The 27,975-nt window shown below is 38.2% G+C and overlaps 1 long non-coding RNA gene across 1 annotated transcript; it reads left to right on the top strand.

Annotated features, from left to right (window-relative positions):
• Positions 1 to 471: 471 nt before the first annotated feature.
• LOC133642673 (uncharacterized) lies at positions 472 to 27,448 on the top strand. Its single transcript, XR_009824583.1, has 5 exons — positions 472 to 505; positions 5,925 to 6,068; positions 13,388 to 13,424; positions 25,957 to 26,037; positions 27,211 to 27,448. It is a non-coding gene; the product is annotated as an uncharacterized LOC133642673 (long non-coding RNA).
• Positions 27,449 to 27,975: the final 527 nt, after the last annotated feature.

Genomic DNA, 27,975 nt, shown 5'->3' with positions numbered 1-27,975 from the left:
ACCCGAATATCAGAGGTGCCAAAGGCCAGACCCCAGAGGGTTACAAAACCGCCTGGAAGGTTCAGTGATTTTTGTCTTGACCTAGGTTGACTTACATTGGGAAAAAAAAGAAAAGAGAGTTATTGTGCATTGGAAAAAAAAGTGTTTCACATGTTACTGTGCAATGGTTTCACAGGTTTGTTTGGAGAAAACGTTTTGTGGTTTTAAGGGTCAGTACAGAGGTTGTTTACGGTACAAGTTTATTTCCAAGGAAAAGAGGGATGTCATGTATTGGTTATCCATCTGGTCACATGACCCGGAACAGGAAACGGATTTGTGGAAGGTACCAGTTGTTATGTAACACCACACACATGTGACGGAGCCGGCCGGCAATGTGATGTCCCTGTCGGTCTGTAGTTAATAATAAACATTCTAAAGGATACGAAGCTTTGTGTATTCAATTCAGTGGTAAGATTGACACACAACACACATCACTTCCTGTTTTCGTCACAACAAAGACAGAGAGGTAAGCCATTAGGTTTTGAGCAGCAATCTGTTCGCATCCCTAACACAGGACTGACAAATCGATGTTTTAAGTAGTAGTGGTGCATTAATCAGTTGTTTGTGTACAGATATCAGTCATTATTTCATGCAAATATTTTATAATTGGTTTAAAAACTATGTTAAAAAACGCTATGCTAATCGCAGGTTATGCTAATTCAGACTGCATTAAGTTATGCATTGTCATATTAAAAAGCCAACAGGCACTTTATTCTTTATTTTTTCTGTCCTTTTTTGACAGTTTTCACTCGGTTCATTCACCATGTGCCATGGTGAATGAACCGAATGAAAACAGTGACGGCTCATGTGTTCATTATGGATAGAGTTTAGCGTGATGTTTAGTCTCCAGTTCCCACACTGAGATGAGAATATTATATGTTTAGTTTTTTTAATTAATGTTTTATAACAGTTTTTTTTGCACGCACAATAGGGATGGGCGATACCACACTTTTAGGATTCGATACGATACCGATACTTTTTCTTGCATTTTCATCGATACCGATACCGATACCATTAATTTCTTATTGGCAATTTTTGTCAGTCAAAAATATTATTACTATTATTATTTAAGACAAATACAGACCATTTATACCACATTTATTATGGTCAATATATAATAAAAGTAACATTAAAATAAATAACATAAATATGAAAAATAAATTAAATATTATATATAATAATAATTATATATTATATATAATAATAATTATATATTATATATAATAATAATGAGATATTAGGGCTTTCCAATTAACTGTCAAATCCGAATCGCAAGAAGCTGCAGTTATTTTTTAAAGTTTGTGATATAATTAGCAATTAATGAAATATGAAATAGGCTAATGTTTTCGAAATGTAAGAAATCATGTTACAGATTAAAACCAAAATCACATTCAATCATATATTTCAAGATTTTCTTGGAAAAAAATAAAACTAATGCAAAGATGAAGAATCTCCAAATGGGTGAGGGCGGACCTACGTCACTTCCGCCTACCAATCCCCTAGCAACCGGGAATTCGTTGAAAACAAACCAGCTCACAGCGAACACAGCATTGACAGAAAAAGCATTTAACGAGCGTTGTGGCTTGGAAGTCGGCGTTAAATCCTTCATTTACGCATTTTTACTTATTCGCATATCGTGTGAAAAAACGAAAATGTATTATTTGCGTCAGACTCGTCTCAGTGAACTTTAAAGCTTCTCAGGCTTAGCTTAGCTTGCTAGTTAGCTTAGCCTGCGCGCTACTAAGAAAGATGCGAAAGTTATCAACAACAAGATCAAGTGTTAGTGTATACAATATTGAGAGATTTGAGGGCTACATGTATTGAATGGCAACATGAAAATTATAGGGTTTATTGGTTTTTAAAAACCCAACTGTTAAGTGCAAATTTAAACGAAACCGGTTTTCGAAAATAGCTAGCTAGGCTATAGACTATATAGTATATTACTTACTTAACTTAATCCTCTTCTTCCCGGATGGGAAATAAGGCTTCGACGACTCGACGCCATTCATCTCGCTGCTGTGCTCGTCTCTGTGCCTCGCCCCATGTAAGCTTCATCTCTTTCAGCTCCCCTTCAACTGTTCTTCGCCAGGTGTTCTTTGGCCGCCCTGGCTTACGTTTTCCCGGTGGAGTCCATCTTAACGCTGCCTTTGGTATCCTCTCGTTGTCCGGTTTTCGAAAATAGCTAGCTAGGCTATAGACTATATCAGGGGTCACCAACGCGGTGCCCGCGGGCACCAGGTCGCCCGTAAGGACCAGATGAGTCGCCCGCGGGCCTGTTCTAAAAAAAATAAATAAAAATAAAAATATATATATATATATTTTTATTTATTTATTTATTTTTTTTAAAATTAAATCTACATAGGAAAAACACAAGATACACTTTCAATCAGTGCATCAACCCAAACAACCTCCCCCATGCACACTCATCCACACCCACTCACACAAAAGGGGTTAATTCTTTCTGCTACCAATATTCTGGTTCCCACAACATAGACAACACATCTGCAAGGGACAGAGTCCCTGAAGCACACATGATTGTATAGGCTGCTGGTCCACTAACATTTTCATTAATTACTATTTTTTATGTAATTATTTTTATATTGTTTTAATTTCTTTTTTATCCAAGAAAATGTTTTTTATTTATTTATCTTATTTTATTTTATTTTTAAAAAAAGGGCCTTATCTTCAACAGACCAGGTTGTCAATGAAATTAGATTTGTTTAAAGGGTTTTTTAAACCAGGCCCAGTGCAGATAATGTCCAAGTCGGACTCAGCAACAGACACCTTCATTCATGTACACAGAAAAAAATTAGGGAACACAACAGATTGCATATAATTTATAAACAAAATTACATTTTCAAAATAAGCATTTATGTACAGTCCAGATTATGTCCAGGTCACTCAAATTAGGGAACACAACAACAGATATCATATAATCTATAAACATAATTACACTTTCAAAATAAGCCTTTGAGGACTTCTCATCTTTTTTTTAATGTTTTTTCGCATCATTATCGTTTTCAACCATGTAACTTTCTAAAGTTAGAAAATACTGAATAAATGTTTTAAAGAAAGTAATACTAAGTGAATATCTGATTTTGGCCTTAAAAATAAACATTTTACCGAGTACTATAATTAAATTGACTAAATCATGATTGTCAATGAACTCTCCTAAAATATCAGAAACCACATTAAGCTTCATAAACAAACCAATCCTTAAACACATTTTTTCAACTTCCACCCAAAACAAAGACACAATATGACAATACCAAAACAAATGCAGGGTGGATTCAGGCTCCTGACAACAAAATCGGCAATCATCTGACTCTGTCATATTCCATAATTTTAACATTTTCCCTGTGGGTAAGAAGTTATAAATAATTTTAATTTGAAAATAACGATTTTGCACATCGATAGTGGTTTTATAGATTAGTTTGAATATGGCATCCCATGGCAACGGGCAGTCAAAAAAGTCCTCCCATTTTCCATTTGTGTTGTATGAGGCAGCCTTCAAAGATTTCTTTATTAAATAAAAATTCTATTTATTTTAGTTCCTTTTTGCCAACTAGAATTTCTTATTAGAGGTTTACAAACTAATAATTTAGTAGTTCCATAATTAATTATTTGTTTCCATCTTTTCCCAATTACTCCAGTTAGTTGATAAAATGAAAAGCTTGAGCAAGCATCACCATACATAGCTCTAAATTCATCATACTTCATAATTTTACCATTCTCATTGATAATATCATTGACAAAAATGATTCCTCTTTCAAACATATTTTTCCAAAAGAAAGGCTTTTCATCTATTACAATATTAGAGTTCATCCATATTAACTGCTGCAAAATATCGTCTCTTTTTTCTGGCACATAAAATTGAAAACACCACTATGAGTGGATTGTTTCCTTTATGAACCCCGCCATGTTTCCCAGCAGACTCTCTGGGAGGGGATCACTTGTAAAAAAGGATACCATTTCTTTTGATACAGTACATGTTTTTTGTCCAACAGGACATTTTTGTACCACTCAATGTTTAAATACATCTTTGGAACAATTGATGCTTTTAAAGACAGACACATAGCTTCAAGGTTGAGAAGTTTCAGGCCCCCATATTCATACTCTTTGTACAAAACCTTTCTTTTAATCTTTTCTGGTTTGCCGTTCCAGACAAAATCGAAGACCCTCCGCTCATAAATCTTAAAAAAGTTTTGTGATGGAGCTGGTAATGACAAAAACAAATAAATAAATTGAGGAATAATTAACGAGTTGGCAATAGTCAATTTACCATACAAGGTTAGGGATTTCCCTTTCCATAATTGCATAATTTTGTCCAGCTTTCTTAGTCGATTATCATAATTTACTGAGCCTAGATCTTCCAGATTTTCTGGGACAACAACACCAAGTATGTTAACTGGTCCATCTGTCCACAAAACAGGCACTTTGCATTCCATTCGAAAGGACGTTCCCTTTAGATTTCCGATCCTTAACATTTTACATTTATCATAATTAAGCTTAAGGCCAGATTGCTGTGAAAATATGTCCAAAAGATTAAGAAGTTTCCGCAAACAATGAGGAAAAATCTTATCTTTGTGAATCAGCCTTTTCTGACATGAACTTCATCAAGAACAAACACAGAACACGCCTCACTGATGCACATCTGCAAGACTCACTCAGAGTTGCAGTGTCAAGTTACACACCAGAGTACAACACACTAGTTAACAGCATGCAATGCCAGGCTTCCCACTAACTGACAAAGAAACAGATAACAGATTTGGTGTCCAGTTCAAAGTGTGACATGATTTAAAAATTTGAGAGTTTACTTTTGTATTTTACATGAGTTATTATTTGTACAAACATGGTGCAAAGTAATTCATGATTTGTTAAAACAGGTTAGTGGCTAGCTAGTTAAAATGGGATATTGTGATTTCACAAGACTGTCTTAGAAGTGATCATTTGAAAATGTTCAATTTGAAAAATGTGCACTTAGAGAAAATATAAAAATAAAGTGTTGCATATTGATATTTATCTGTTTCTATATATATTTATTGTGAGAAATCTTTAAGATGATCAGTGTTTCCACAAAGATAAATATCATTAATTATTAATAATAACAGAGTTAAAGGTAAATTGAGCAAATTGGCTACTTCTGGCAATTTATTTAAGTGTGTATCTAACTGGTAGCTCTTCGCATTAATCAGTACCCAAGAAGTAGCCCTTGGTTTCAAAAAGGTTGGTGACCCCTAGACTATATAGTATATACCGCATGTTATTTTTGTACAACAACTTCAGCTGTCGAACGTTATAAGGTACAAATTCAACAAGTACAGCATTAGCACGGACGTATAGCCAAGTTGTGGTTAAGAAGGTGGATTTTGGTTCCTTATATTTACCAGAAACGAAGTGATCCGAACACACGACCCGGGACTTTGGGGGACTCCAGTGAGAACCGTCCTCGTTTTCCCAGTGTAAAGCTGCGAGCCATTTGTCTCGTCTCTGTGGGTTTTTATCACGCTTTGGCAGAACAAAATACAACCTTTGTTTTCCCTGTTTCCAGTTGTGGTTAGCACAACCAAAAACAACACAGTTTTTCGGCATTTTGGAGGCAGAATGACGGGTTTAACCAGCGTAGGTCGACAGGTTAAAGAGTAATGGCAACGGTTTGTTTTCAACACCAGTCTGGTTGCTATGGCTCGAAGAACCCGTATGTAGCTCAGTTGCCCGGATGTCGGCCCTCACCCATTGTATCTCTTTCTTATCTTGTTTTAAATACTCTAGCAATTTTCAACTAACAGTATGTGTGGAAATTATTTGAATTTAGGATAATAATTTAAACAAAAATATTCAGTAAACATTACTAAAACAATAAAATGAACAATGCCTGTTTTAAGTCAACAATTGGACAACACTGGATATGCCTGGCTGCATCGCTGTCGGCTGGCTGTGTGTGTGTTGCACGTTGACGACGCTCATTCGCTGTCTCCTGTGACGTGACTCTGCCAGGTACAGGGGTGTCCCAGCACATAGTAAGTTAAGTAAGTAATCAAAAACATCTGAAAGTGATGCTTGCACCCCCCGTTTTTTGGTTTATATCGATACTTTTTTCAGAAAAGTCATGCCAAATGAGTAGCGTGTGAGTATAAATATATCGATACCACAGGATCGATACGCACATCCCTAACGCACAATATTTTTGTAACCACACCCGCACACAACTCTTATGTCACTATACCAACTCAACAACGTTGTTAGTATTACATATAAGTTGTTAACAGATTCAAAGCAACAATGAGTCTAATACAATTATATGGTACTCAATCTCGGGGCCCAACTTGTCCACTACAGAGGGGCCCGGGACCGACTCAAATACTACCATTGAATCCTGATTTTAATCATATTCAATAATTATGTCTAACCTACTTAGAGTTTAACAGGATAGGCCTTGTCAAATTATATGAAAGCATATTAATCACAAAAATTATTATCAAGGCTGAGGTCAGGTGGATTACAAAAATACATTGGATCAAATATACTGCCAGAGAAAAATATAAAACAAATGTACATACAACTATGAAATGCTAAGATAATTAATAATGATAATAAAAGCCGCTGCCTGACCAGTGCTCAGAAAACCTGTAGAGACTCCTCCCACCCGCACCAAGTACTGTTTTCACTGCTGACCTCCGTAGCAGATGTAACAGCTTCTTCCCTCAGGCCATAAGACTCTTGAACGCATCATAATAATCCCCTCAATTCCCCCTCAAAACGGATTAGCTCGCTGGAATATAAAGACAATAAAACATACATCTATAAACGTGGATGCATATGCAAAAGTGCAATATATTTATCTGTACAGTAATTTATTTATTTATATCTGCACCTTATTGCTCTTTTATCCTGCACTACAACGAGCTAATGCAACGACATGTCGTCGTTATCTGTACTGTCAAGTTACAATTTGAATAACACTAAAAGGAAGTCCCAGTCTCTAAGTCTAACAAATATTTCTTAACTAAATGTTCAATAAAATCTAAGTGCAAAAGAAAATACAGCTTCACCGCTTTAGTCATAATTTTTGCGCTTCAGAAAATTCTCCAGACTTCTTCCGTTTGTTTGAGACTGTCATTACTACCACAAGTGGTGAAAAAGTGTATTACAATTGAGTGCCACTACGGCCCATACAGACCACAGCTGAGAAACAGATCTATTTTGGCGGTCCTCTAGGGGTTGCTCACGACCCAACAATGGGCAACACTGCTCTATGGTCCTCTGGTGGTATCTAATGGTTGAGGGGTGAAATTAGACCTCCAATAGGGTTTGCACATATTTCAAAGGGAAATGCTTGAAGTCATTTGATTTTCATGGAAAAAGAAATGATAAAATAACAGGTTTACAGAATATCGAAAAATGACTATTATAAAAGGGAGTCAATGGGGAACAAAGGGTCCAGGGGAACTCCAACGTATACTCACTCAGTAGCTCGTGCTAAAAATAACTTAGCAAAGAACAGACAATGCAAATTTTGAGATGAATTCCATTACAACTCCTGTGGGCATACTTTATTTTACTTTACTATGAAAAAGACCCATAAAGGTCCCAGGTAAATACATTTTGTGTCCTTTTTTCAGAAAAAACAACAACAATTTTCATATTAGATGACACTAAAAACTTACTTAACATTCAACAAATAAAACGGGACCAAAAATGTGTTATTATTTCATTTATTATATCCTTTACCTCGAGCTCTCCTCCACAGCAGACACAAAACATCGATACAACGTTGATTATAGATACATGCCCTTTGAAACAATGTTGCAAAACAGTTGTTTTTGTAAATTGAGACAACGTTGTTGGTTGGGAAATTACCAAATTTCAAAGGTCAAAACAACGTCAGATCCTAAAATTGAATTAACGTCGTCATAAAGCATGTTGTTTCAATGTTGTATTTGTGTTTGTAGAATATTGGTTGAGAAATGACCACATTTCAAAGGTCAAAACCCGTCAGATCCTGACATTGAATTAACGTCGTCATAAAGCATGTTGTTTCAACGTTGTATTTGTGTTTGTAGAATATTGGTTGGGAAATGACCAAATTTCAAAGGTCAAAACACCGTCAGATCCTGACATTGAATTAACGTCTTCAAAAAGCATGTTGTTTCAACGTATTTGTGTTGTAGAATATTGGTTGGGAAATGACCAAATTTCAAAGGTCAAATCAACGTCAGATCCTGACATCGAATTAACGTTGTCATAAAGCATGTTGTTTCAACGTTGTATTTGTGTTGTAGAATATTGGTTGGGAAATGACCACATTTTTAAAAGGTCAAAACAACGTCAGATCCCGACATTGAATTAACGTCGTCAAAAAGCATGTTGTTTCAACGTATTTGTGTTGTAGAATATCGGTTGGGAAATGACCAAATTTCAAAGGTCAAATCAACGTCAGATCCTGACATTGAATTAACGTCGTTAAAAAGCATGTTTCAACATTGTATTTGTGTTGTAGAATATCGGTTGGGAAATGACCAAATTTTAAAGGTCAAAACAACATCAGATCCTGACATTGAATTAACGTCGTCAAAAAGCATGTTGTTTCAACGTATTTGTGTTGTAGAATATCGGTTGGGAAATGACCAAATTTCAAAGGTCAAATCAACATCAGATCCTGACATTGAATTAACGTCGTTAAAAAGCATGTTGTTTCAACGTTGTATTTGTGTTGTAGAATATTGGTTGGGAAATGACCAAATTTCAAAGGTCAAATCAATGTCAGAACCCAACATTGATTGAGCGTCGTCAAAAAGCATGTTGTTTCAACGTATTTGTGTTGTAGAATATCGGTTGGGAAATGACCAAATTTCAAAGGTCAAATCAACGTCAGATCCTGACATTGAATTAACGTCGTTAAAAAGCATGTTGTTTCAACGTTGTATTTGTGTTGTAGAATATTGGTTGGGAAATGACCAAATTTCAAAGGTCAAATCAATGTCAGAACCCAACATTGATTGAGCGTCGTCAAAAAGCATGTTGTTTCAACGTATTTGTGTTGTAGAATATCGGTTGGGAAATGACCAAATTTCAAAGGTCAAATCAACGTCAGATCCTGACATTGAATTAACGTCGTTAAAAAGCATGTTGTTTCAACGTTGTATTTGTGTTGTAGAATATTGGTTGGGAAATGACCAAATTTCAAAGGTCAAATCAATGTCAGAACCCAACATTGATTGAGCGTCGTCAAAAAGCATGTTGTTTCAATGTTATGTTTGAGTTGCTCAACGTCAGGACTTAATTCCACAAGTTCTCAACATTGTTTTAAGGTCTTGTGCCTGCTGGGTCCTTCACTTAACAGGACATTGCATGATAAATGACCACTCTTCAATTAGGCAGTCACGCTCCAAAAAAGGCTAATTCAGGTCTCGGAAACTGGAGAGAACCTCCCGCTTTTTTCCACCTTGCAATCCCCTTTTCTCGCGTCCTATGTCCCCATTATTTTTTTCCCAAAGAGGCCTGCCAGCTGGGATAGCACATGATCCATTCATCACCGCCTCATACCCCGGAACTGCTGCACGCGGCTTCCAGAAAAGGTCAAACAACAAAATTTGGTGAAGTGTGCCCATTCAGCATTTTAATTAACAATTCATGGCTGATAAAAAAAAAAAAAAAAAATTAACTGGGAGTCGTTAAAAAAACAGGGGTGCTTGAGGAGTTCAGTGCGCAGACATAATGATAATGTAGCGAGTTCAATGAAATAGCAAGATGCTAATGATGAGAGCAGGGTGGCTAAATGGCAAAGCAAACAATCTGTGACAAGCTTGATGAATGTTACACCTTATTACTGCCTGTCACAGTAGATGAATGGCTTTGCTGTTGTTGGGCGCCGCAATGTGACCGTTTAACACCAAGGCATTTTCAACTTTAATAACTATATTCTGGTGACGCCTCAAAATGCTAAATCAGAAGCAAGCCAGAACCACTAGGGTGCAAGGTAAAAACCATGGACAGCATATTTTTAACTATATGACTGCAAAGCAGGGCGGTGCAGTCAGGCCAGAGCCTCACTTGTCCATCCATCCATCCATCCATTTTCTACCGCTTGTCCCTTTCAGCGTCGCGGGGGGACTCACATATGAACTTGAAGTGCCATCCCATTCCTAACCCATAGGGTTCAATATGATGTCAGCCCACCTTTTGCAGCTATTACAGCTTCAACTCTTCTGGGAAGGCTGTCCACAAGGTTGCGGAGTGTGTTTACAGGAATTTTTGACCATTCTTGCAAAAGCGCATTGGTGAGGTCACACACTGATGTTGGTCGAGAAGGCCTGGCTCTCAGTCTCCGTTCTAATTCAGCCCAAAGATGTTCTATCGGGTTTCATGAAAAAAGTAAAATAATAAACGTGAATCCACTGTGTACTCATATGGACCTTTATTAGCACATTGCGCCAACAACATAACATCAGTATAACATCAACGTCTCTGGTAACTTCCTCTCTGCCCATTACATAAATAAAAAAATCATGTGGAAAAATATATAAATGACAAGAATTAGCAATTCCACACTACTTTCATTATGAATGTTATTTTTCAACAGCTGGAATAAAGTTGTCAGTTTGAACCGTCAGATAAGCCTCCTGCATGTTTGTGTGCCCGAGTCGACTCACAAGCTCCTCCTCTCCCTCACCTCCCTCTACCCAAACGCGCTCTGATTTTCGTTGCTATGGTAACGTTTACATGCCTTCAAAATAAGATGCAGATACAACATTAAAAACAAATATAAAGTGCATGAGATTTTTAACTCACCGTAACGCTAAATCAATAGGAGCCCTGAGCTTGTTTCTCTGCAACGAGACGGTCCCAACTTGGGGTAATGGGAGACAAATACACCCGAAGTGTGTTGCTTGTGTCCAGTCTGCTACGTTGTTTTGTTTTGGTGGCTGTCACTGCAGAAAATCCCGCTTCACACAGATAGGATGTTGGAAATGGCAACAGTGTTTTCAGTGCTGTGGTGGCGATCTCTGGGTATTCTGCCATGACTTTAATCCAGAAAACAGGCAGAGTTTTTGTCTGAAATACACTTTTAAGGCTGCCGTCATTTGCGATCTCCAGCATTTGATCTTATTCTTGTACAGACATGCTGAATTCATCTGCTTTGTTGACAAATGGGTCGCGGATCCATTCCTTGGCAGTTCGTGGGTCTTTTGAAGTTGGGAAGCTCAAACTCTTTTAAAAGCACAGACAGGTGATCGTGCAGCAGCTTGGTGAATGAAGGCGCAGGCTCAATCTCACGCAAAAACCCCGCCAATGTTTGAAACATGTCCAGGTTTTTTGGGTTGGTGCACAAATTGTAAGTGTATCTTGTGTTATTTATGTTGATTTAATAAAAAATAAAAACAATTAATAAAAAATTATTCTGCGGCCCGGGCCGCGGCCCGGTTATTGGGGACCACTGCTTTACACCACTGTATCCAACGCTTTGCATTGGACTTGGTGATGTATGCCTTAGGTGCAGCTGCTCGGTCTTCGAAACCCATTCCATGAAGCTCTCTGCATACTGTATGTGGGCTAATTGGAAAGTCAGCGACCTCTTTGCACTATGCGCTCCAGCATCCGCTGACCCCTCTCTGTCAGTTTACGTGGCCTACCACTTTGTGGCTGAGTTGCTGTTGTTCCCAAACTCTTCCATTTTCTTATAATAAAACCGACAGTTGACTTTGGAATATTTAGGAGGGAGGAAATTTCACGACTGGATTTGTTGCACAGGTGGCATCCTATGACAGTTCCACGCTGGAAATCACTGAGCTCCTGAGAGCGGCCCATTGTTTCACAAATGTTTGTAGAAACAGTCTCCATGCCTAAGTGCTTGTGTTTATACACCTGTGGGCTAAGTGATTAGGACACCTGATTCTGATAATTTAGATGGATGGCCAAGTACTTTTGGCAATATAGTGTAGCATGGCTATAAAACCATTGTGCTTTTCGGAATAGGTGTAATGATATTGCTCGCATTTAAAATCCCACAAATAATCAGACTACATGTTGAAGAGGTAAGAAACGATGTCATTTCCAAGTTGCAGACCAGGGGCCGTACTTATCAAGCTTCTTAGAGTGCCATTTTACACTTAAGTCCTGAGAATTTGGGAAATTTAGTCCTACTCTCAAACTTAAGAATAAAAGCTTTTTATCAACGTTCTTAAGTCTAAGAATCACTCCTACTCTCCACGATATTTAAGAGACCTTCAGAGGTGTCTTAAGTGGTTAGGAGTTGCCAGCAGGGGATGGCACTGAGGCGAGAGAGACGTGCGCGAACGTTCAGGGAACGGAACAATGTTTTTGTTTTTTTTGATGACGAGCAGCTGATCAAACGGTATCGTTTAGACAGAGCGGATATTATTTTTGTCACATATTTAATACTTTTCGATTGCAGTGGGCTAGTATATATAGAGCCACCCACACCAGTTTCAAATTAGTTGCCTAATTAATGAATTGGAAAGAAAATGTTATGACAGTAGCGTATGTGTGTGGCCGTGAGGTGAGTGACGTCAGTGAGTGTGTGGGCGAGAGAAGAGAGGGAGCGGTAGCGTGAGTGCCGGCGGGGACTAGTTTGTTTTGTATTATTTTGTAGTTTATTGTCAAAATATACACTCCCATTGTCCACTTAAATATTTCCAAGATATTTCTTTATTCTTAGACAACGGATTCCCTTCCGTGATTGGTCATTTCTATGGACACAGAAATGACGTCACCTAAAATTCCGTTTACGGCACATAGTAATGTCGTAATTCAGCTCTGAGTGTGACACTTAAGATTCAGTCCTACACTTCGCTGAAAGTGTGAGTAAGACGCTTGATAACTAACTTTTAAGTGCAGCTTTCAGCGAAGAATTTATTTACTCTTAAGTCAACTCTTAGCAGACTTCTTAGGAGTAATTCTAAGAAGCTTGATAAGTACGGCCCCAGAAATGTTACATACAGGCCGAAGTTCAGTAGGTTCAAAGCGGCGAAAACGCTCAATATTGAAATAAAATGGACAATTCCACGAGAAATGGAGACAAATATCATTGCAACCCAGTCGACAGCACAATGGTGCAAGTGGTGCAGTGCTCCGCTGAATCTTGTTTTTGTGCTGACTTACTGACACCCAATTAGATTGCTCCGTCATGTATAGAATGTTAACGGGTATATTTGGCCCCGTAATTTACTTATGCAACTGGGAAACATCATTTTTTCCACCATTACGCACAATTGCACTTTATTTTCACCCTGCTTACCTAAGCGGCACGATGTGGTTAGTGGGTCTATTACTGCGCAGAGAGATCCATAATGTTGCGTTTGAATATTGTCTTCTGTCATCCTTTCAGAAACGTTGCTCTGAAGCGTCTTTGGAGATGGTTTAAGGTAGGGAATTGGATATTCAATTTTACGGACAATTTTGCCTTAACGTTCCCTCAAGACTTGCACACCTTAGCAATAATCATGCTGTTTAATTAGTCGTGATAATAATAATAGATTGTATTTGTATTGCACTTTACATTTGAATAACAAACCTCAAAGTGCTATGATGAGTAAAGGATGTCTCAGTGAGCGTATGGCACACTCACTACCTGTATTGACACGATTGTGTCGGTTTCATCCGCCATCTGTTATCGGGTTTAACAGTTATGTAGGGTGAAAGAACTGATTAGCAGTGACGGGTCAAACGATACTGAAGCGTTGATGCATCATAAAATGTAAGGAGCGATACTGTGTGCCTCCATGTCTCGATGTAAAGCGCCAAATTGTTTATTAGGAAGCACCTTTTTCCACCTCGAACTGAAATAAGTCGGAAGAGTAGCTCGTCGCGTTTCACATCGATTTTCGTCTCCATTATCGAGAAAAATACAATTTTAGAGCACCAAATAAGGTAAATGTTTTTTTTCTGTTTACTATTTGGCTCATTGACCAGAGTTGTTCGTGTCTTACATATTTCAGCCATTTGTAAAAAACAAAGTTACTTTTTTTCCCAACGCTTTGGACCCTGCGGCTTAAAACGGTGCGACTAATTCATGGATTTTTCTTCGCAAACGGCCATTATGTTTTGTATTTGAAAATGAGTTTTCATATTACACCGACAGAGACACGGAAAATGGGTGTTATTGTTTGTTCTAAGGCGCCATCTTTTGTACGAGTTCGCTCCCTGCAGGTGCTGCGAGTGGAAAATGCACTTCCTGTTTCGTGCCTCAAACCGGAAGTATAACTGTCCATAGCGTTTCTTCTCGAAAGGTTATTCGGTCAACGCTTCAAGCAACATTTGTAAGTTTTACAATATAACTAAAACAATTCATACTTATTAAACGGTCCCATGTGTGATGTCTGTAGGAGTGTTTTCATGCATATTTGTACGTGCTCTCGTAATGTAATCACGCTCACGTCGTTAGCATTAGCCAGTTTGCTAACAGGTTCACAATTGTCTGTGCTCGTATTATTAACTTACAATGGCATTCTTTTTGTATTGTTTCAGTTTCGTAAATTCACCAAAACATCACTGCAGACTTATTGAGTCTGTTTAGCTGATTGAAGAGCTATGATGGATGACTTCTGTTTTGTTTGATCAGCCGTTTTACTGCCATGTTACAGATATCGTTTGGAGACAATTAAGGTTTCCCTCCAATCACTCAAATATCTCATTTCACAGTGTATATATATATATATATATCTGCGGCTTATAATCCAATGCGGTTAACATATGTACAAATCTTTTTTTCCTCTTAAATTTGGTGGTTATAGCACGCAAAATACGATACATCTGCTATGTATGAATTTATCGTACAATCCATCAGCTGGCGGATGAACATTATGACACGCAGTATCAGTGCAGTGTCAATACAGGTAGTGAGTGTTCCTAACACTCACTGATGTGCCATTTATTCATCCCTACTAACTAGTGTCTTGATATGTCAGGTGGATTAATTATTTCTACAAATAAAAAGTGCTCACTAACACAGATTTGGAAACAATATTTGACAGAAATAGGCATTTTTGTAAACAAAGAACATGTATGAAGGGAGCGAACAGAAAAACATGTTTTGAATGGTGCATATTTTTTACGACTCGTCCCTATAAATAGTGTGGTAGTTATTTTGTAAAGGACGTGTGAGTTGTGTGCAGTTCCAACTTTTTGTGGGAATTCCTCAAGACAAATAGAAATGAGGCTCAGTCGTGTGTGTGGCCTCCACGGGCCTGGAAGAATTCTCCTGGGGTATCTCAAGACATGAAGTCCCAGAGGTGCGCGGTTGGATGCAGGTCAGGGAAACTGCTGACACACTCCAACTTTAGAAAGAATCCACTGCACCAGCATGTAGACTGACAATGAGTCTGCGGTAGGGATGTTCCCATCAGGCTTTTGTGCTGCTGATTCCGATCATCCATGAGTCGTTTATTTTTAAAAATAATTAATTATATCCCCAAAAAGTAATTTAATTACTAACGGAATTACTCTATAATACATATGTCAAACTCAAGGCCCGGGGGCCAGATCCGGCCCGACATGTCATTTAATGTGGCCCGCGAAAGCCTTGAAATAATGTGCATACTTCATATTTCTTACTAAATGTTTTCATTGTTTCCATTTTGACAGAAAAAATGTATGTAATACAAGAACTTTCATATGTTTTAAACGTTGATATATATACAAATATTCAATTGTTATTGGTGTGAATCTTTGGGCACCTCGCCATTCGATTCCGATTCTTGGGGTGAGGATTTGATTCATAATTGATACTCCATTCAACACGATTCTCGATTCAAACTGATTTTTGAAGTGTATTATTTGGTATAATAACAACAACACCTTAACAAAACAGCTTACAGGTTACAAAACCTCCTTTTGGTTGCTGACGTATGACACATATGTGCATCAAGTAAGCATAGAGATGGCCTAAAAAAAAATTTTTTTAAATCAATTTGTGAAAAAAAATATAATAAATTCGATTTTTTTTAAATTACAAAAAAAATCGGGATTCGAATGTGATAAAAAAAATAAAACAATGTATGCATCCTTAATTATTATATACCATGTGATATTTTGTAAAAATAACAATACATACTTAAAATCTTTATTTTTTAAAATTAATTTGTAAAAAAAATTAAAAAATTCGAATTTTGAAAATTACTAAAAAAATCGGGATTCGAATGTGATTAAAATATATATTTTTTTAGCACCCCTAATTATTATATTTTGTGTGATAGTTTGTAAAAAATAACAATACTTCAAATCGTTTTTTTTTAGTAATTTGTAAAAAAAAATACATTCGATTTTTGAAAATTACTGAAAAAAATCGGGATTCGAATGTGATAAAAAAACATTTTTTAGCACCCCTAATCCTTATAGTGTGATGGATTGTAAAAATAACTATAAATACTTAAAATCTGCTTGTCACCTTTACTTACGATTTCAGAGCAAGTTATCCATCAATATGTACGTACATAAAAAATAAAATAATCAAATGCCTAGGCAATAATATAATAAGGCGATTACACTTTTATATTCTTACATTACTGTTACAATCGGCCCCTCTGAGGGCAGCCATGACTGCGATGTGGCCCTTGATGAAAACAAGTTTGACACCCCTGCTATATTACATGCAATTTAACACTAGGGGAAGTACTTATCGCGTTACTTGAAAAAAAAAAAAAAGTATGTATTTGGCAATACAGTTGAGATAATTCATGAGACCCAAGTGTGTGTGCCTTTAAAAGGCGGTGCCTGTTGCTAAGTGACGTGTGTTGTCAGTGCCCAGACAGAGCAGCATTGGCTCAGCTGTGTTTGCAAGCTCAGATTCAGTTTGTGGGTTGTTTCGCAGCTCTGTTGAAACTTTTCACTGAATTGTGTTAGTGCTAGGTAAAAATAGATATCGAATGTCCACAAATTAGGTATTTTAGTATTGCAATCATTGATTTGTTGTTCATTATTACCTCGTCGTAGTAGTGTGTGGATGTGTGCGTGTACTTACACAGTGTTTGCTGTGTGATGTTGCCTTCTTCTATTCCAATATTGAAACAGTTAAACGTCTTGTGATTTCCTGTACAAAGCACATGCAACAATGCTACCAAACAACATTCAAAACAGATTTGTAAAAAGAGAAAGTAATTATAATCGGAAAGGGACAGAGATCCTTAATAAATCTAGTTTTAGAACAGTGGCAATGGAAATAAGTATTTCAACCGAAGGTGTTAGTTTATGGAACAAACTGGATAGTGGAATAAAAGGAAAATGTCTTTCTGTATTAAAAAAAATTAAAAATCATGATGATGAAAAGATATGACTGAGAAAAATTATGTCTTAGTTATTGGTTTATTTTTGCAAAATGAACATTTGTAATAATCAATGCTGTATTTGTGAAGATAAGGGGCAGATATTACAAGTTTTTAACTTATTTCTGATCCTTTTCATTCATAATTTACTTTAATGTTATGTTGATTGATTTATTTTTCTTCCTTTGTTTGATTTTGTCGTGAATAAAATAAATAAATGAACTGAACTATTTGAAATTTGTTAATTTCAAAGTTCAAAAACAAAGTCAAAGTACACGATAACTAAAAAAAGCATAAATTACTATTAAGTACTGTAAAAGTCCTCCTATGTCCTGTGACTTATTCCCTGGAACATTAACAAAAACGACCAAAAAAAAAACAATTTTGTAGAAAAAAAAACCAATATTGATATAATCACGTTAGTGTTGATCATATACCTTGGTATCACCCCGAGCTATGGATCGATCTGCCCTCCTATTCAAGTACCAGTTATATTATCCTCTTTGTAGACATATTCAACTCATTAATTTCCTGTTAATAGTTGCTTACTTTCTAAACACCTATTTATGATACTAAACCATACTTGCCAACCCTCCTGATTTTCCCGGGAGATTCACGAATTTCAGTGCCCCTCCCGAAAATCTCCCGGGGCAACCATTCTCCCGGTTTCCACCCGGACAACAATATTGGGGGCGTGCCTTAAAGACACTGCCTTTAGCATCTTCTACAACCTGTCGTAACGTCCGCTTTTCCGCCATACAAACAGCATGCCGGCCCAGTCACATGATATATGCGGCTTTTACACACACATAAGTGAATGCAATGCATACTTGATCAACAGCCATACAGGTCACACTGAGGGTGACCATATAAACAACTTTAACACTGTTACAAATATGCGCCACACTGCGAACCCACACCAAACAAGAATGACATACACATTTCGGGAGAACATCTGCACCGTAACACAACATAAACACAACAGAACAAATATCCAGAAGCCCTTGCAGCACTAACTCTTCCGTGTCTCTGCAATATACACCCCCGCTACCACCAAACCCCGAATGAGCGAATGCAAGGCATATTAAGGCATTTGACCCATCCCCTTGTTCCACACCCTGGGAGGGGAGGGGAGCAGTGAGCAGCAGCAGTGGCCGTGCTCGGGAATCATTTTGGTGATGTATGTGTTGTCAAGCTAGATTGGCAGCTAGCTTAGCAATTAGCATGACCTCTTGTCTGCTAGTGCTTGTTTTAACTCTGTGTGTAAATGTTTAGCCTCGTCCTCCAGTGATAATAGTACTTGTAAAAAATGTTGGTTATTTTCCACAATGGAGGATTATTAACCTCTGTGGAGCGGCTACACACTGTGTATGGAGATTTACAGATAACTGTTATTTATTGTGTTGTTCCTCAAGCTAACTTGGCAGCTAGCTTAGCTATTAGCATGACTTCTTGTCTGCTACTGCTTGTTTTAACTCGGTGTGTAACATGTTTAGCATCTTACAACATGTTTATTTTCCACAATGGAGGATTATTAACCTCGGGGAGCGGCTTCACACTGTGTATGGACATGCACAGTTAGATACAGTATCAGCCAGCAGGGATCAGCTTCTGTGAACGGCATAATCACATATTTTTTCAGGGAAAATACTGATTGGTGGCCAATCGAGTGGCACATGCTTGCAGTCTAAAACCCTCCATTTGTTATTGAAATTGGTGCAAAACAGAAAATAGTTTCTTTACTTACATTTCACAGTTTTTTCATGCTAATGGAGGTGAGGAAGTTCTTCATGATATAGATCATTGCTCGGGGGATCAGTGTGATACAATCTTGGCAGAGGGTTAACTGCATATAGCGTGGCCCCAACATGTAAGCCAAGTGCTGGGGGACCATATTAGGGGAAATGAGGCCGAAATGGACTTATTCTTCCCCTAACTTGCCTTCCAGTGAACTTTATTTGCCTGTGCTTGCTATTAACCTTTTAGTCAATGATATAATTTGGGTAAGTGGTGTGTCTTTTAATTGCTTGCTTTAATTTTAGAACAGCACTCAGTAATTGGAGCTATAAAAGGTGGCACTGGCCAGCCATAAATGCACAGCATGCAGAGAGAAATTGGAGGGCAAACGTTTTAGGACTCGAGCCAGCTGAGCCGCAACAGGCCAAAGTACACGGGACAACTTCGTCGGGGAATAAATAAATCAAATTAGTCCTGCGGGCCACAGCGGGGCATCCCCGTGGAGCGTTTGAAGCAACCGGTGGAACGACGAGGGAAAAACATATGATCCGATATGCTCGTCTTAGGTAAAATGTTCTCTATAATATTGCTACATGCTATTTTAACTATTTATTCATCAAATATTATACCCTCTAAAAATAACTGAAATGTGAAATGTGTGTTTTAAAATCAAATAATTTAATCATAAAGTCATAAACATCTTGTTTATGGTTCTTCCTGTTGTCAGTGTTTATTTGGTTTCACTCGTTGCTAGGAGCGCTGATTATGCACACCTGTCGATGACAACTAATCAGAGGGCCTTACATGCCAGCCTCGCTGTTCTGTCGGGGGGAAACGTTGTTTCTTTGCACTGTTGCATGGATCATTAGAACTACTTGTTGTGTGCCTTCTTTGCTTTGTTGTTTTGGGCTGCCTAATGTCGACTATGGTGTGCACTCTCAGCTGCACTAGTTTTGTGTTTGTATATTAAAAACATTTTTACCTGCATAATGTCTCCTGTCTCTGCAATGTCACTTTGATGTCCGCTGCATTTGATGTCTTGTACTGTGCACCTCTGAATTTGATATATATATATATATATATTAAAGGCCTACTGAAATTATTTTTTTTTATTTAAACGGGGATAGCAGATCTATTCTATGTGTCATACTTGATCATTTCGCGATATTGCCATATTTTTGCTGAAAGGATTTAGTATAGAACAACGACGATAAAGATTGCAACTTTTGGTATCTGATAAAAAAAAGGCTTGCCCCTACCGGAAGTAGCGTGACGTAGTCAGTTGAACATATACGCAAAGTTCCCTATTGTTTACAATGATGGCCGCATGAAGTGAGAGAGATTCGGACCGAGAAAGCGACAATTTCCCCATTAATTTGAGCGAGGATGAAAGATTTGTGGATGAGTAAAGTGCAAGTGAAGGACTAGTGGGGAGTTGAAGCTATTCAGATAGGGAAGATGCTGTGAGAGCCGGGGGTGACCTGATATTCAGCTGGGAATGACTACAACAGTAAATAAACACAAGACATATATATACTCTATTAGCCACAACACAACCAGGCTTATATTTAATATGCCACAAATTAATCCTGCATAAAAACACCTGCGTGTTTGTTATGCTAGCTCCTAGCTCCTATGCTAGCTCCTAGCTCCATAGAACACGCCAATTCAATTCAAACACCTGATCAACACACACAATCACTCAGCCCAAAAGACCGTTCACCTAACCCAAGGTTCATAAAGCTTATATATTTTAAAAAAGTTACGTACATACGCAAAAAAAAGTTGCGCACATACGGTCAAGCGATCAAATGCTTAGAAGCCAAAGCTGCATACTCACAGTAGCACGTCTGCGTCTGTGTCATCCAAATCAAAGTAATCCTGGTAAGAGTCTGTGTTGTCCCAGTTCTCTACAGGCGTCTGTGTATCGAAGTCAAAAGTCCTCCTGGTTAGAGTCTCTGTTATCCGAGTTCTTCCATCTTGACTGCATCTTTCGGGAATGTAAACAAAGAAGCGCCGGCTGTGTACTGTTGTTGCTGACTACGTTCGAAAAATACGTCCATTTCGCACCGACAACTTTCTTCTTTGCTTGCTCAGCTTCCTTCTCCATAATGCAATGAACATGATTGCAACAGATTCACAAACACAGATGTCCAGAATACTGTGGAATTATGAAATGAACACAGAGCTTTTTCGTATTGGCTTCAATGTGGAAGGCATACCCGTGTTCGCCGGGCTACGTCACGCGCATACGTCATCCTCAGAGGCGTTTCGAACCGGAAGTTTAGCGGCAAATTTAAAATGTCACTTTATAAGTTAACCCGGCCCTATTGGCATGTGTTATAATGTTAAGATTTCATCATTGATATATAAACTATCAGACTGCGTGGTCGGTAGTAGTGGGTTTCAGTAGGCCTTTAAGGCTGCAACTAACAACTCAGAATAGTTTTATATCAGAATCAGAATAGTTTTATTGCCATTGTTTGATAACGGGTTCACAAACTAGGAATTTTTCTTGGTGCAAACGTGCGACATAAAACACATATAACACATATTTGGTATAAAAAGAGCTGTGACTGAGCTATCAGACAGACTTAGAAGGGATTCAAGGAATTCAAGGAGCTGCTGTTAGGAGTTATTGTTCATTTGCCTGATGGCCGAGGGGAAAAAACTGTTCAGGTGGCGGGAGGTGTGGGTCTGGATGGAGCGTAGTCTCCTGCCTGAGGGGAGAGGGTAGAATAGTGTGTGTTCAGGGTGAGAAGAGTCAGCTGTGATCCGACCCACACGCCTCCTGGTCTTGGAGGAGAACAAGTCCTGGAGGGATGGGAGCTTGCAGCCAATCACCTTCTCAGCAGCACGTACGATGCACTGCAGTCTATTCTTATCCTGGACTGTGGCGCCGGGGAACCACACTGTGATGGAGGAGGTCAGGATGGACTATGATGGCTGAGTAATACTGCACCAGCATCTCGATCGGCACCTTAAGTTTCCTCAGCTGCCGCAGGAAGTACATCCTCTGCTGGGCCTTCTTGATGAGGGAGCTCCCACTTGAGGTCCTGGGTGATGGTGGTGCCCAAGAAACGAAAGGAGTCCACAATGGGGACGGGGGTGGGAGAGTCAATCAGGGTGAGGGGGGATGGTGGGGCTGTGACTTTCCTGAAGTCCATAATCATCTCCACTGTTTTCTGGGCGTTCAGCTCCAGGTTGTTGAGGCTGCACCAGGACGTCAGCCGGTCCACCTCTCTCCTGTAGGCGGACTCATCGCCATTCGAGATGAGCCCGATGAGGGTGGTGTCATCCGCAAACTTAAGCAGTTTTACGGATTGGTCAAGTTTGCGGATTGGTCAACTAATTTGATAATCGATTAATCTGTCGATTATTACTTCGATTAATCGATTAATAATCGGATAAAAGAGACAAACTACATTTCTATCCTTTCCAGTATTTTATTGAAAAAAAACAGCATACTGGCACCATACTTATTTTGATTATTGTTTCTCAGCTGTTTGTAAATGTTGCAGTTTATAAATAAAGGTTTATTAAAAATAAAAATTTTAAAAAAGTAGCCTCTGCGCATGCGCATAGCATAGATCCAACGAATCGATGAGTAAATTAATCGCCAATTTTTTTTATAATCGATTTTAATTGATTAGTTGTTGCAGCCCTATATATATATATATATATATATATATATATATATATATATATATATATATATATATATATATATATATATATATATATATATATATATATATATATATATACATATATATATGTATATATATATATATATATATATATACATATATATATATATATATATATATATACATATATATATGTATATATATATATATATATATATATATATATATATATATATATATATATATATATATATATATATATATATATATATATATATATATATATATAAATTGTTATATATATATATAACAATTTTGGCTATATGTTACTAGGAGATAGTAGCTACACAACAGCTTAGCACACAGGCTATACATACTTAATATATGTTCTGAACACTATTACAGTCTAAAACAGCACCTGTGTCAATATAAACACATTTCAAATAAGTATAGTTGCATATTACTTACACATACAAGGTCTCTGAGGCAGAAGTGTTTGGAAAATATCCAGTAACAAGTGTGTCTGCATCATCCAAGTTAATGGATCATGAGCTTAACATAATTAGTTATTGTAGCCAATAGGAGTCACCAAAAACAATTACCACTCCACTTAAACTTAAAGACAGCGTAAATCCATTTATAAAAATAAATACTTACTGTAATAATTACTGCATATATAGGATCATTATTGGTATTGCCTAACAATCGAGGCTACAATATCGGTATCGTATCGGAAGTGAGAAGGTTACATCGGGACAATACTCGTATCCCCAGGCACCACTGTGCACATCCACATTACGATTAGAAGTTATCTTGTCATGCATTTTTTTTTTTTTCATACTGAAGTCACACAACGAATTTGGGATATGCTGACAAAAAAAGAAAAAAAAAGAGAATCTAAGACTGATCTCAAAGCAAGGTAATTATGTTGCCAGGAGCCATGTGGAAGCTCCTCCAGACGGTGAAAGTAGACACAAACGCAACAACAACAAAATAACAAGGAGGTACAAAAATAATTTCCGGTTGCCATGACACCATCACACGTTTCCAAAATGAAATACAGACTACCATCCCATAATAGTTCACCTCATCCTTCTGTGAGAGACTATCCAAACTCAGAAACCTATAATCCACATTTTATGTACTGCTTAGTTAGGATAAGCCTGGGGGCCCAAAACCTTTATTTTAAGAAAGCTCCACTCAAAGCAACAAACTATGCCACTGAAATTCCAGTCTTAATTTGACGCACACCTCAAACTACTTATGATATGAAAGCAAATATTAAGTTACCCATCCTAACATGGTATGGCTGTGCTACGCCTGAATAGTCTGCCGCCATTGATTCCTATGTTGTAATATATTTGGCAGGACCAGTAATTATAAAACTAGGCCATATTGCAACGGGAGATAATTAATGTTAGCCCGTCCCTGGGAGGTTTTGGCGGAGTGTGTGGGGGGGGGGAGGTTTTGACATAGACTATTCAATTATGTCCTTCCCTGTGGGTCCGGAAACTCCAGAATATAAAAGATCTAAATTAGGCTCATGACAAATCTCTCACTATGTTTGATGCCGTGGGTCATAGACGCCATTAAGTTGCATTATGTGTTTACAAAGGCGACGGTAGAAATATTGAGGCACTAGTATCAGGTTACATTTACTTAAGTAACTTTTTGGATAAGTTCTACTTATCAGAAACATAATTTTTAATGAGTATTTTTCGGAAAAATAAACTTTCACTCTGTTACATTGAGTTTTATTCCGATCGCTACATGTATCTATTGATTACTGCTTGCCAAGACAAATCACTTCGGACTCGGGCGTGGTCACATGACTGTTTCACGTTAGCCCGAGTGATGTTTGACGCCACTTCACCGATAAAACGGGGCCTGGCAGTCACATGACCGCGCCCGGTTACGTCCGGTGTCGGGTGTTGTTGATGTCGAGGGCAAACAAAACGGAAATAGCACAGCAGGGAAGTGCACAGGAAGCATGGAGAAAGCTGTGAAGGACAAAACAAAATGATCCAGACCAGTCCCGAAGGACAGGGATTTCAGAAAAAAGCATCCTGATTGGAAACCGGGGACAGGTGAGAGAGCCAGGAGAAGTGGTGGAGGAAAACAGGAAGTGGAAACAAAAATAAGAGCGCTGGACAGGAAATAATAGAGAAACTAATAGTAAAGTCTAAACTCATGTGAGATCATGACACTGTACACACTTTAAAAAGTGACATGATGTCAGATGACATGTGGTAAGTTGTAGACGTTTTTAGCCCTGTTATAACATCATAAGTGATGATTATGTACACCTGTCGATGACAACTTTTGGTAACACTTTAGTATGGGGAACATATTCACCATTAATTAGTTGCTTATTAAAGTAACAAAGACTTAATTTAGAGTTATTTGGACATTAGGAGAACATATAAGGGTTAGGGTTACTAATAAGCAATACTTCTGAGGTTATTGAGGGAAGACTCTTAGTTAATGGCTAACTGGTTGTATAATAAGGCCATGCAGAATAAGGTATTAATATGTACTTAATAATGACTAATTAAGAGCCAATATGTTACTAATTTGCACGTTAATAAGCAAATTAATGGTGAATGTGTGTTCCCCATACTAAAGTGTTACCCATCTTTTTTTAGTAGATTCTGTAGATGTGTCTCTCACACACATTACAATGTTAGTTACCATTAAAACAGCTACTAAGTCAATCAGAAGGTACTCGCCAGTTACTAATTACTTGACATGTTTTTTTCTGGCGTCTCCCACGATGCACCGCTTATCAACGCATGACAACAACGAGCTCATACTTTCTGCTCTAGTGTGTCTCTTTACGATGTTCAACAAGTGTCACAAAAAAAAGTGTTGTCTTGACAACAAACTGTTGACCAGATGCATTCATTCTGAGAACATACTGTATATTCAATAGAAAGGGGCTATTATAACATAATACAGTATTATGACGTCGCTTATAGTAGACATTTTGCACATTGATTACATCAATCTAATGTGAATTTCGGACTATAAGCCGCTACTTTTTTCCTACACTTTGAAACCTGCTGCCAATTTATGGATTTTTATTCGCTGAGGGCCATAATGCAAATAGTTTTCATTAAATACATGCAAAGACACTAAAATCGTGTGTTGTTTGTAGTATGGCACCATCTTTTGGAGGAGTTTGCTAACTGCAGGTTCTGCCTGGTGAATGTCTACAATGTTTTCTTCTAATGTGTCCTTTCAACTGGAAGTACAAGTGCCGTTCTGGCTTCTAATCGTCCATGGCGTTTCTACTGGAATGGATTCTTCATTCATCACTCCAAGCAACGTTGGTAAGTTTTACAATATAACTAAAACAATTCTTACTTATTAAAACCGTCCTGTGTGTGATGTCTGTAGGGGTGTTTTCATGCATATTTGTACGTGCTATCGTAATTTAATGAAGCTGGCGATATTAGCGAATATGCTACCACGTTTACGAGTTTAGTATTAGCATTATCAACTTGCATTTTGCTTGTTTCACAAATTCCTCTGTAAATTCACCAAGACGTCACTGGAGTTATTGAGTCTGTTTAGCTGATTGGAGAGCTAGCTTTTGCAGCTAGTGGGTCCATGATGGGGGCAGCACGGTGGTAGAGGGGTTAGTGCGTCTGCCTCACAATACGAAGGTCCTGAGTAGTCAGTCCCGGCCTCGGGATCTTTTTGTCTGTCTATCTGTGATGGCCCTGCGATGAGGTGGCGACTTGTCCAGGGTGTACCCCGCCTTCCGCCCGATTGTAGTTGAGATAGGCTCCAGCGCCCCCCGCGACCCCGAAGGGAATAAGCGGTAGAAAATGGATGGATGGATGGATGGATGGGTCCATGACGGTGGCTTCTGTTTTGTTTGATCAGCTGTTTTACTGCTGCTACAGACACCGTTTGGAACCAATTAAGGTATGTAAATAAAACATTTACAGAATATTTCAGTATAAATGACTCTTTTCACAACATATTTATCTGCAGCTTATATTCCGGTACGGCTACTATATGGAGAAACTTTTTTTTTTCTTTAATTTAGTGGGTGGCTTATATACTGGTGCGCTTTATAGTCCAGAAAATAAGTTTTTTTTTTAACTTTAGCAGCTATCTAATTAGATGTATGTTTCTGATAGAACATACAGTATATATGGACACACCAGATCTATTGATGAGATACTATAAAACCATTCAAAATGGCACTATCGAACATGCACTGTAGCTCTAATTGCGTCGGAAATGCCCATACTTTGATGAAAATTGGAAGCACTTCCCAAATGATGCACATGAGTTGATGGGTTTTAATAAGGTTTCAATTATAGACAAGATGCTCGCTGTCGCACCTGAGACCTTGTCCCAGTGGCAATTACGCTTTGACATTCAAATGAATGGAACAGCGTGCATAGGCAATTATCAGCAATGTATGAATTACAAGGGACTATAATTGTCGGGATCACAAATAATAATAATACTGTGTCTTGCTTCTGCAGTGTAACTAGCGGAAGGAAATGGGTCACTTCTATCAGCATGGGAACTGGAGACTTCACATCTGACCCCGCATGGATAGACCCACTCAACACCTGCACAATGGATATTGAGCTAATATGCTAAAAATACCATCCATATCGCAGGAGAGAGGTTTGAGTGGGGGGGGAGGTGTGCGGCTGATGGATCCATGCGAAGAATAATGGCAAACTAGGTCAGCCGTTATTGTTATTTATTCTATTTCCATGTCCTGTGTGCCATTTTCATGTTGGCGTCGTCTATAAAAAAACAGACCAAGAATGCCGTCCGTTGGAAGCTGTTTATTTTATTTGGGGTTTCTTTATTACCTCGGAGCAGGTGAAGATAAGACAATATTGAATCAAAACGAAGACACGTTGACTAGGACACACTTAAAGGCCTACTGAAACCCACTACCTATCGGATGGGGACATCTCTACGCTGCTGACCCGTCTCCGCTCGGGATGGTTCCTGCTGGCCCCACTATGGACTGGACTTTCGCTGATGTGTTGGACTTTCACAATATTATGTCAGACCCACTCGACATCCATTGCTTTCGGTCTCCCCTAGAGGGGGGGGGGGGGGGGGGGGTTACCCACATATGCGGTCCTCTCCAAGGTTTCTCATAGTCATTCACATTGACGTCCCACTGGGGTGAGTTTTCCTTGCCCGTATGTGGGCTCTGTACCGAGGATGTCGTTGTGGCTTGTACAGCCCTTTGAGACACTTGTGATTTAGGGCTATATAATTAA

This window comes from Entelurus aequoreus, linkage group LG01 (genome assembly GCF_033978785.1).
Source record: "Entelurus aequoreus isolate RoL-2023_Sb linkage group LG01, RoL_Eaeq_v1.1, whole genome shotgun sequence".
NCBI lineage: Eukaryota > Metazoa > Chordata > Actinopteri > Syngnathiformes > Syngnathidae > Entelurus > Entelurus aequoreus.
Note: the sequence above shows the minus strand (reverse complement) of the source record. Positions and strands in the feature narration are given on the sequence as shown.